The sequence below is a fragment of the Polistes canadensis genome, unplaced genomic scaffold, assembly GCF_001313835.1.
Source record: "Polistes canadensis isolate GaletaPanama2010 unplaced genomic scaffold, ASM131383v1 scaffold_298, whole genome shotgun sequence".
Taxonomy (NCBI): Eukaryota; Metazoa; Arthropoda; class Insecta; order Hymenoptera; family Vespidae; genus Polistes; species Polistes canadensis.
The window spans coordinates 131,256-140,992 of NW_014569845.1; the positions used below are offsets into that span (position 1 = coordinate 131,256).

The 9,737-nt window shown below is 30.3% G+C and overlaps 1 non-coding gene across 1 annotated transcript; it reads right to left on the reverse strand.

The window, feature by feature from the left end:
• Positions 1 to 8,296: 8,296 nt before the first annotated feature.
• Trnav-cac lies at positions 8,297 to 8,369 on the reverse strand. The gene has a single exon. It is a non-coding gene; the product is annotated as a tRNA-Val (tRNA).
• Between the last annotated feature and the right edge of the window lie 1,368 nt (positions 8,370 to 9,737).

Genomic DNA, 9,737 nt, shown 5'->3' on the forward strand with positions numbered 1-9,737 from the left:
ATTTATTTAGATTGAATTAATTGAATATTTGTAAGTTTAGTAATAATAATTTCTAGTTTTGTTTTGATATATAGAAGGTGATATAAATATTATTTTTATTTTAGTTTTGATATTTGTTTTAAGAATAATTATTTTAATTATTTGTCCAAATTTTATAGGTTTTATATTAGATTGAGATGAATTGGGATTAACCATCTTATTGTTTAATTATTTATTATTTCATTTATTATTCATTCGACAATTTTTTAAATTAACTTTACACGTTTATATTATTATTATATATATATCATTTAATCAATTATATCAATTATATATGTAATAGATCATTTGAAAGATTTCGTTAAGATTTTTAAAGGGTTCGAGTTCTCATCGTTGACGTTTACTTCAGGATATTAAAAGATTTAAATATTGCTTTCGTAAGGGTAGGCCCTGTTGAGAAATGAGACAAGAGTCTACGTCACATCGTTGACGTATCGTCTGTTGACTTTTCCAGAAATAGGAATGGAGTTGAGTGCAAGGAGAAACGAATGCATCGGTATGCAGAGTCGAACGGGGCCCAAGTGCCACTCCGAGTACTTGAATGTAAACCGTGCACTTACGATGAAAGGAGGAGGGTAGGATAGAGAAAGAATTTCAGTTTACACAACGATTGCCACGACTCTTATTCTTATTCTTCTTATTCTATCTTTTTCTTTTTCTTTCTTTTCCAACTCGTCGCCATGGTGTATATATGTGTGTATGTGTGGGGGAAGGATAATAATAGAGATCTTCGATGGAAAAAAACAAAAATTTTAAAAAAAGGAAACCATAAAATGTACAAGACAAAAACAGATAGATTCTTTTTATTCGAATTTTAAAAAGATATAATTATTTTTTAGTGTTTTGTTTTTTGTTTCTTTATTTCAAAATATTAAAATATTATTAAGAATTTCAATAAAATTATAAGTTATATTCGTAGAAATAATTTTTTTTTATTTGGTCGTATTAAAATATATATTTTAATAATTAAATTAAATTTATATATATATAGGAAGAATATAATTGTAGAATTGTGTATAGATTTTGGGGTTAGGGTGTTGATATAAATATTGATATTTAAAAAAGAAATATTTAAATGAAGGATACAGTGTTGATTTGATTACGATTACAAAAGATAATATATATGTTCATATATCGAATATTTCTACATATTTAGAATACACTAGGTGCATAAATGTGTACATTGGTTGCATAGTAAGATTACACTGAACTATAGTTGCATCAACAATGGAAATATCGTAGTATTTACTTGATAGAAAAAAACAAGCTTGTCTATCCGATCTCTCTTGGTATGGTGGATACCAGCAGTAAGATCTTATGGTGCGTGCCATGGTATTGTTTGTTGAGCCGCAAAGGGTGTGGTAGGACAACGAGCTCTAAACATCCGAAGGGAGAACAAAGGGTTCCCTATATATATATACCTTCTTCTTCTTCTTCGAGACAATGAATTTCCTTCGATTCTTATCTTTATCTTTTTATTTCTCCCCCCCCCCCCCCTTTTTTTTTTTTTTTTTTTTTTTTTTTCAATAATAATCTTTTAATTCACATATTTGTTTGCTCGTGTAAATAATTTTTATTTTTTTTTTATTNTCGAGACAATGAATTTCCTTCGATTCTTATCTTTATCTTTTTATTTCTCCCCCCCCCCCCCCTTTTTTTTTTTTTTTTTTTTTTTTTTCCCCCCCCCCCCCCCTTTTTTTTTTTTTTTTATCTTTTTCTTTTTCCTATTCACCTTTTACCATTTTATTTTCCTTATCTATCAAATTTATTATTATCGAATTGTTCTTAAATACGATCGTCCGTTTGTAGTTTTTTTTTGTTTTTTTTTTTTTTTTTTCAATAATAATCTTTTAATTCACATATTTGTTTGCTCGTGTAAATAATTTTTATTTTTTTTTTATTTGTAAAATTTAATAGGGGGGGGACAATTTTTTGTTATATTATGTTAATTTCTTTTTTTGTCTGAAACGAGTAAATAAATTTAAGAATAAAAGTTCAATTTTTATCATACATTTCTTTGTATAATTCTATTTTCGTTTATCTATCAGTTTATCGTGCAAAATTGGAATATTTATCTTTAAATATGATTTATGTACATTTTGAAAAATATATATATATCGTTTTGTAAATAATTTATCTTAGGAGAAAACAAAAGTGAGAGTTAATTTAGTGAGAAATACGTTGCCGTTATCTACGAACAATTTGAGACTCGTGATATTCGTATAAATTTATCGTACGAAATTTGAACTTCTTTGCAAAATATAATATATAACGATTGTATTACGAAAAATTGTACAACACTTTGTCGTATAATATTTAAAATCAATAATAAATATTATTTCTCAAATCGCGTTCCAATTAATTTCAACATTTAAATATACATTATAATATAGAATATTTTTTATTTCTCACTGTTATAGATTATACATTTCCAAATTTGTATTTAAAATTAATTTTCAATTAAAAATAGAACACAAACAATTGTACTGACGTTAAAAACAAATACGAAATATTGTTGATAATTCGTATTATACAAGCTAGCCTTTGGTAGAGTCTTGTGTTAAGGGCCAAAAAAAAACAAAGTACACGTTGCTAACGAGGGATCCTGCTCAGTTATTCGACAATAAAAATAATTTGGCAATGAATAAGGGTAAAGAAAGAAAGAAAGAAAGAACGAAATAAAGAAATAAATAAAAGAAAGAAATAAAGAGAGTGAGAGAGAGAAAGAGAGGATGAGTTGAGAATGGCTTTGTAGATGAGTTGAAAGGGGGTAGAAGAGGAAGGGGGAGTACAAGGGGGAGAACAAGGGGGAGAACAAGGAGGAGGAGAAGAGAGACGTAAGATATTTTTATTGGGCGTCTGCAGTCTGGATGCACGGCCGGCCGTTCACCCGATACACTTATTGCTTCGTGCCAATCCATGTGAGACCCTCTTTCGATGGCGTACCATCTTTCTCCTCTTCTTCTTATTCCCCTTTTCCTCCCTTCATCGACGTCCTCTCACCATCCTCTCATCTCACGCCCTCGCGATTTCCAACCTTCCTGATTTCCTCAAGAACAATTCTTACTACTGTGCGATACTTGTTTTTGTGCATGGGGGTAAATTGTCGAAATTTATTTCGTTATCAGGATTGTGTGTTATTATGATTCATTGTGGAATTTATAATGTTTAAATATATATTTTTTATTTTAATTGTATATATAATCAGATTTTTATTGCACAACTTACAAAGTTTTCTTTACAATGTCTTATCATTATTTCACTTATAATTATCTCACATTTTTATTTTATTTTAATTGTATTTTTCTTTTTTTTTTTGTATATTTTTGGGGGATCATTATTTTTAGGATGTAATATATAAATAATAGAGATATTAATTATTTTTTATATTTATTTGGATTTTTATATTTAGAGTTAGATAAACTTTGTTAAGATTAATATTAACTTAATTTGAATAAGTAAGAATAAATGATTTAATTTTAGAAAATTACAAAAAATTAATTTATATCTTTTAATTATATATTCATCCTAAGTGAAACTAACAATTTACTCAAATTAAAGTGGACATGTAAAGCATTTGAAAATTAATATTCATTAGTGTTAATATTGTTTATAAACGTCAATGGTTATATAAACGATAGATAAAATTCGTTAGTCTTGTTATTTAGAAAATCAGCTTATCGATGTTAATCCCGATGATTATTAAACTTTGAATAATCGTGTAGAACAGTATATGTATACAGGTATCTACGAAGAACACGTGTTGCATGGGATCAAAAGTTAGCGTGTGTGTGTGTGCGTGCAACGATGGACCAATTGATAGTTAATCGTATTAATCTTGTTTGAATTTAGTTTCGGTTAGTTAGTCGTTATAATTCTATAAGAGACAAGAGACATTACAAAGCACCGTAAAATTCGTTTCCAATGAATTGATTTTGTGACAATCTACAGACATTTAATCGTGATAATACTATTCTCTTGTTTTCACTTGTTACAAATTCACTTAAAAAGGTATCATAGATAACTATAATGCATAGCATAAAACACACACACTTTAATCCATACACCTAATGAAATTGTTTCATTCTTTAGTGGTCTCCTTCTTAGGGGATGTTTAAAAGATTCAATATAAACTAGATCAATGAAGTAAAATAAAAATATAAATAAAAATGATTAAACCGACAAAGGGCTAATGACAAAGGAAGATACGGCCCTGAGAATAGGGGGATGGGGTAGGGGGGAGGGCCGGATGAGTCGCGTGGGTGAGTCTGCCCCTGCATCGACGACGGCCCAGGGTGGTGGCCCCGCCGGAAGAAAGTGGTGGGGGTAGTCCAATAAGGAGAATACGTATAGGACTCTGTTGGTGCAAGAGTAAAAGAGAAGGAGAATCAAACGGGAGGGATGCATCGACCTTGGAGGGATTTTTGCGTCTACCGTCGTACGTTCACCCCAAAGACGACGGACCGAAACGAACGAACACATACGCGAATAAATATACATATACAAATGCACACACGTACACACACACGAATAATATTCCTTGGTGTTGCTGCTGTTGGGCTTCTGCTTACTTGAAACGAGACTCTCTTCCCTTTTCTCAGTTCTTCTTTGTCTCCTCCTTCCCCTACATGTTCCCGACCCCTCCACCAACTACTTCCAAGCCCCCTCCCACCCCCAGATCCTTTTTTCCTACTCACTCATTCCTCGTTCCTCCAGTTTACTCAAGGTTCTACCCGAGCGTCCGAGAATCCTTGTTGTGAGTGCACCGCGCCCTCCAAATCCTTTCGCGAGTTGACACACGTTATATAGGGTGGGTCAAGTTATTTCTTAGATATTTATTATATACCTTTCTTTTTTTATATATATATATGTGATATTTTTACAAACGGAGAGAGTTACAAATGAAAATTAATTTTTCTTTAATGATTTAGTGTCACTTGTACGTGCTCTTATCAAGGGTTGTAATTATTGTTAATTATTACAATTATATTATGCATAAAAAATGATTTAAGATATATCTTGAAAATATAATTAAAGTTGATTGCAAAATTTGATATATCTATATTATTAACTTGTCATGCAAAAAAATTAGATCAAATATCAATGTATTATTTAAAATTGTGCAGAAATTTGGTTATTACCCCTTAGAATTATAATTATTATTAATTAAAGTATTCTCCAAGCTTCTTATTTAATAATTTCTTCTAATAATAAAATAAAATAACGTATTGAAGAAGAAACATTGATAAATATAAATAAATGAATTATACCATAGAGACAGGGGTGGTGTGTATCACATAGATGGTGGTACTTTAGATAAACAGTACGTCCCTGTTCATGGTAAAACCTTCAAACGGATTAGAGCCGCTGCACTCTTGAGCGTGCACTCGAGCGTGTTGCACTCTTGAAAGAGAATGCGCGAGCGCACGAATGCATGCATGCACTCACTCACGCATGCACGCATGCACGCACGCACGCACGTGCGTGGCGCGCGCCTCTCATCGTTCTCGATACAAAGTGGAGGTCGTGACCTTGGCGCCAACGTTGCTCCTGCAACGAAGGGCCTGCCTGTTTGCCTGCTTGCCTGCTTGCTAACTTTTAAAAGTGCATTTTACATCGCACCGATTATATTTGTGAGATCTAACAGGAACGATAAGTAGCCGGTAGCTTTTAATTAGCCGATGTTTTTCCCGCATATCACCTCGACCGTGAACAATTTACACTATTTTACTTTTTTTCTTTTTCTTCTATCCGCCTCTCCTCCCCCTTTTTTTTTATTTTGTTTTTTTATTTTGCCTTCTTCTCTTCTTTCGTTGAGAGCCTTTATCTGCTTGTTAACCAATTGAGACGAGACAAGAAATCAAATCATCAAACCTAAGTTCAAGGGAGAAGAATCTTTCGAACATTTAGTTTTTCTTTTTTTTTTTTGGGGGGGGGGGAGAGGAATAACTATAATTATGCTAGAGATTAGGCTTGGCTTGATCCAACCAACGTGTTAAATATTGATTGTATTATTTTATTGGATTATCTAATCGTAAGTTTGTATTTGAACAAAATTCTAAAATCTGTATCTTATATATATGTAAATTTATATATTGTACATTGAGAGATTATTTATCAAAGTTTAAATAATAGTTAATAATTTATTTGAATTTAATTTATTTAACAATTAACAAATCCCGAAATGTTGATTAAATTGAATAGTTAAGGTTAGTGAAAGCAAACGTGTGTGGTCACAGTTTTCTCTTAAATGTTGATGCGTTTATGGTTGTCTGTCTCACTTGGAATTGGAGATTAGAGGATGACCTTGTCGGAAGCCTCCTCTCGTCAGTGAACCCTGAGGTTAACCTTAATTAATATGAGAAACTAAGTGAGCATTGTCATTGAATTAATCGTCCTCAAAGCGACAGATAAGCTGTGGTAGTACCCTCAAGAGCTTCCAATCGCTTCCCCTAATCGTATAGCATACACGATATCATAGGAAGAACATAGATCAAGGTCTTATTGATTAAAGAAAGAAACAAGATTGCATTGGTTCCTCTAAAAATATTTTTTACATTTATATTATATTCGATGATTAATTGTTGTTTATACATCAATTTGTTGACTTTTTTACTTTTATCTAATTGCATCATCTTACAATTATTTGTTTAACTATATTACATTAGATTACTATTTTTAGTTATCTATGTTTTAAATAAACATTTTTAGTATTTATAATCAAATATCTATATAATAAAACAATATATGATGCAATATCGATGCAACTGGTATAGAACAATCTATTTTTAATTATCATACATATAAACAATACTATTCACTCGCGTTATTATTCAAACTATATTATAATAAATTGCTAGGGATTTTTTGTTGTTGTATACATCATAATAAAAATAATAAAAGTAGCAATTCTAAATTTATTTTGCAAAAAAAAAAAAAACAGAAAGAAAAAAGTATCGTTGTAAACTAATAGCAACTAAAATGCAATAAAACTTTTTCGATTAGCATAAGCATTAGTTTGTTCAGCCTAAAATTATTGGTATAAAACACCTGTTACAAATACTTAACAATCTATTTTTAATTATCATACATATCAACAATACTATTCACTCGCGTTATTATTCAAACTATATTATAATAAATTGCTAGGGATTTTTTGTTGTTGTATACATCATAATAAATATAATAAAAGTAACAATTCTAAATTTATTTTGCAAAAAAAAAAAAAAAAACAGAAAGAAAAAAGTATCGTTGTAAACTAATAGCAACTAAAACGCAATAAAACTTTTTCGATTAGCATAAGCATTAGTTTGTTCAGCCTAAAATTAGTAGTGTATGTGAGTATGTGTTGGTGAAACTATAGTCGGTTAGAGCCAGTCGGATTGAAATACTGAAGCACCGAAGGTTGTTTAACTCTTTCTCTCTTTCTCCCTTAAAACCTCCTCCTCTTGCCCTTGTCCAGCCCCACCCCCTTAAGAATGGCACATTATACCACAGTGGATGGAAAAATAAAGGTAGCCCCCTTCTTCTTCTTTTTCTTACTTGCTTGTATTGCTTGTGGGAACGAGATGGCACGACCTCAAAGGGCGCGGTTGAGTTCAGACTAGACCGAAGCTCTTCTTCTTCTTCTTCTTTGCCCTTGTGTTAAAATGACCTTGAGACAGCTCGTATCCTGACTTGATCGGACCCTACTCACACTACCAATGAACATCCTCCTTTCTTCTCTTGCTCACACAAAGAATCCCATTTCTTCTTCTTCTTCTTCTTCTACGATAATGCACCACCATCACTACCATTGCAATCATCACTAACACCACTGTACAACATCAACACCATTACCACACTCATCATCGTATAGCAACAACAACAACAACCACGACCATAACCAATAGTATGGTGTATTTTATTCTTTACAATGGAATACCCTCATCGTTTTAAGGAAAATAAAAATATTATTTGGCACAAATGAATTTTGTTAAAGAATAATTGTTTTTATAAATTTTTTTTCTGTTTATTTTTTTTATTAGTTCAAAGAGGATATACGATTAGGAATATATTGTTTTTATTGTTTGAGAAAATATTTGATATGTTCTTTTTTGAAATATTATTAGGAAATTGTATTAATGTTATTAATTGGTGTCCAGAGTTTGTTGGTTATTTTTAAAGAAAATATTTGGAGATATATATGTTTATATGTTAGAATTTAATATGCAATTGTTTATTAAAAAAAAAAGTAGGAAAAAAAAAATTCATCATATGTTTCCGCCCGGGATCGAACCGGGGACCTTGTGCGTGTGAAGCACACGTGATAACCACTACACTACGGAAACGTTGAATACTAGGGATCTTGGTTATAGGGATGTGGTCCAAAATTAAGGGTTGTTTTTTTTTTTCTTATATATATAAAACACATACATTTAGAATATTAATAAGATAATTAATATTTCGTATTAATACACACACACAAATATTATTCAAACAATTCTATATATGTAAAATAAATATTTCTGAAATCTCACGTAATATAATTGTGTAACAAATATAAAATACTATAAAAAATTAATAAAAGATAAAATCTTAAAATGATATCAACATTTATTATTATTAATCACATTGTTAATTACCTTTTAATCTATTAAAAGAAACAAAATATATATATATATATATTATATCGATTAGAAATCGTGAGTAATAGAAAAAATATATATAAAAAAAAAAAAAAATGTAAAAGAAATAAATAATGATCGTGGATAGAAGATAGTATTATTGGCATCATTCGGCATATAACCACTTTCGTTCGATTTCGCCGATCGGAAAGATTGAAACGATTGATCGCTCATACATAATAGAAAGCTCCGAACTTTCTGGAGGAAGTAAAACGTTTCAAAGTGAAGTCGTTTATTTACCGATCGAGTGTCTTCCACGACTCGCGGCACAAGAGAAACTTTTACTTTTGCTAGAGAAAGTGCATACTCGTTGCGTCCCCGTCCTCCTCCTCCTCCTCTTCTTATTATTCTTGACTTAGTTTTAGACATTTAACGATAATGCAATATAAGTTTTATCATAATCGAATACGAACAATCGCGTTCACTTTCGTTAAAATATGTTGTTTGTTAATACAATAACATTGATTTATTAATAATTATATTAATTTTGTTTGGTGTATATGTTTACACAATACACAGCAGGTCAAACAAATAATATACTTTGTTTTATCTATTTGAAATTGCATACTGAAATTTGATTAAACGATTTACCCAATTATTCATAAATAATAATATAATTATTATTTAATTAAATATTACAAATAAATATTATTCTTAAAGAGACAGTTTTCAAACTATTTCTTTTTTTTTTTTTTTTCCTTCGATCAAATTCAAATCAATTTATTTAATATTAATTTTGGACTCGTTATAGTTTTTCATTTATTATTTCAATTTGATATTATTCATTTTTCTGTAGTAGGTGTCTCGGAAAATAAACACACATGTGAACATTTAAATTAACGTAACTTAATTGAAAATATTTCTGTTCTTTTTTCGAGTTCCCTCCTCCTCCACCATCGCTCTATTGCCAATTTTTTTCTTTCCATAAATTATTTACAATGTCTAAATAAAAAAAGGAAAGAGAGAAAAATAATATTTAATTGAAATTGTTACGACCATAAGCGGCAACACTTACTTTTAGTGATATATATA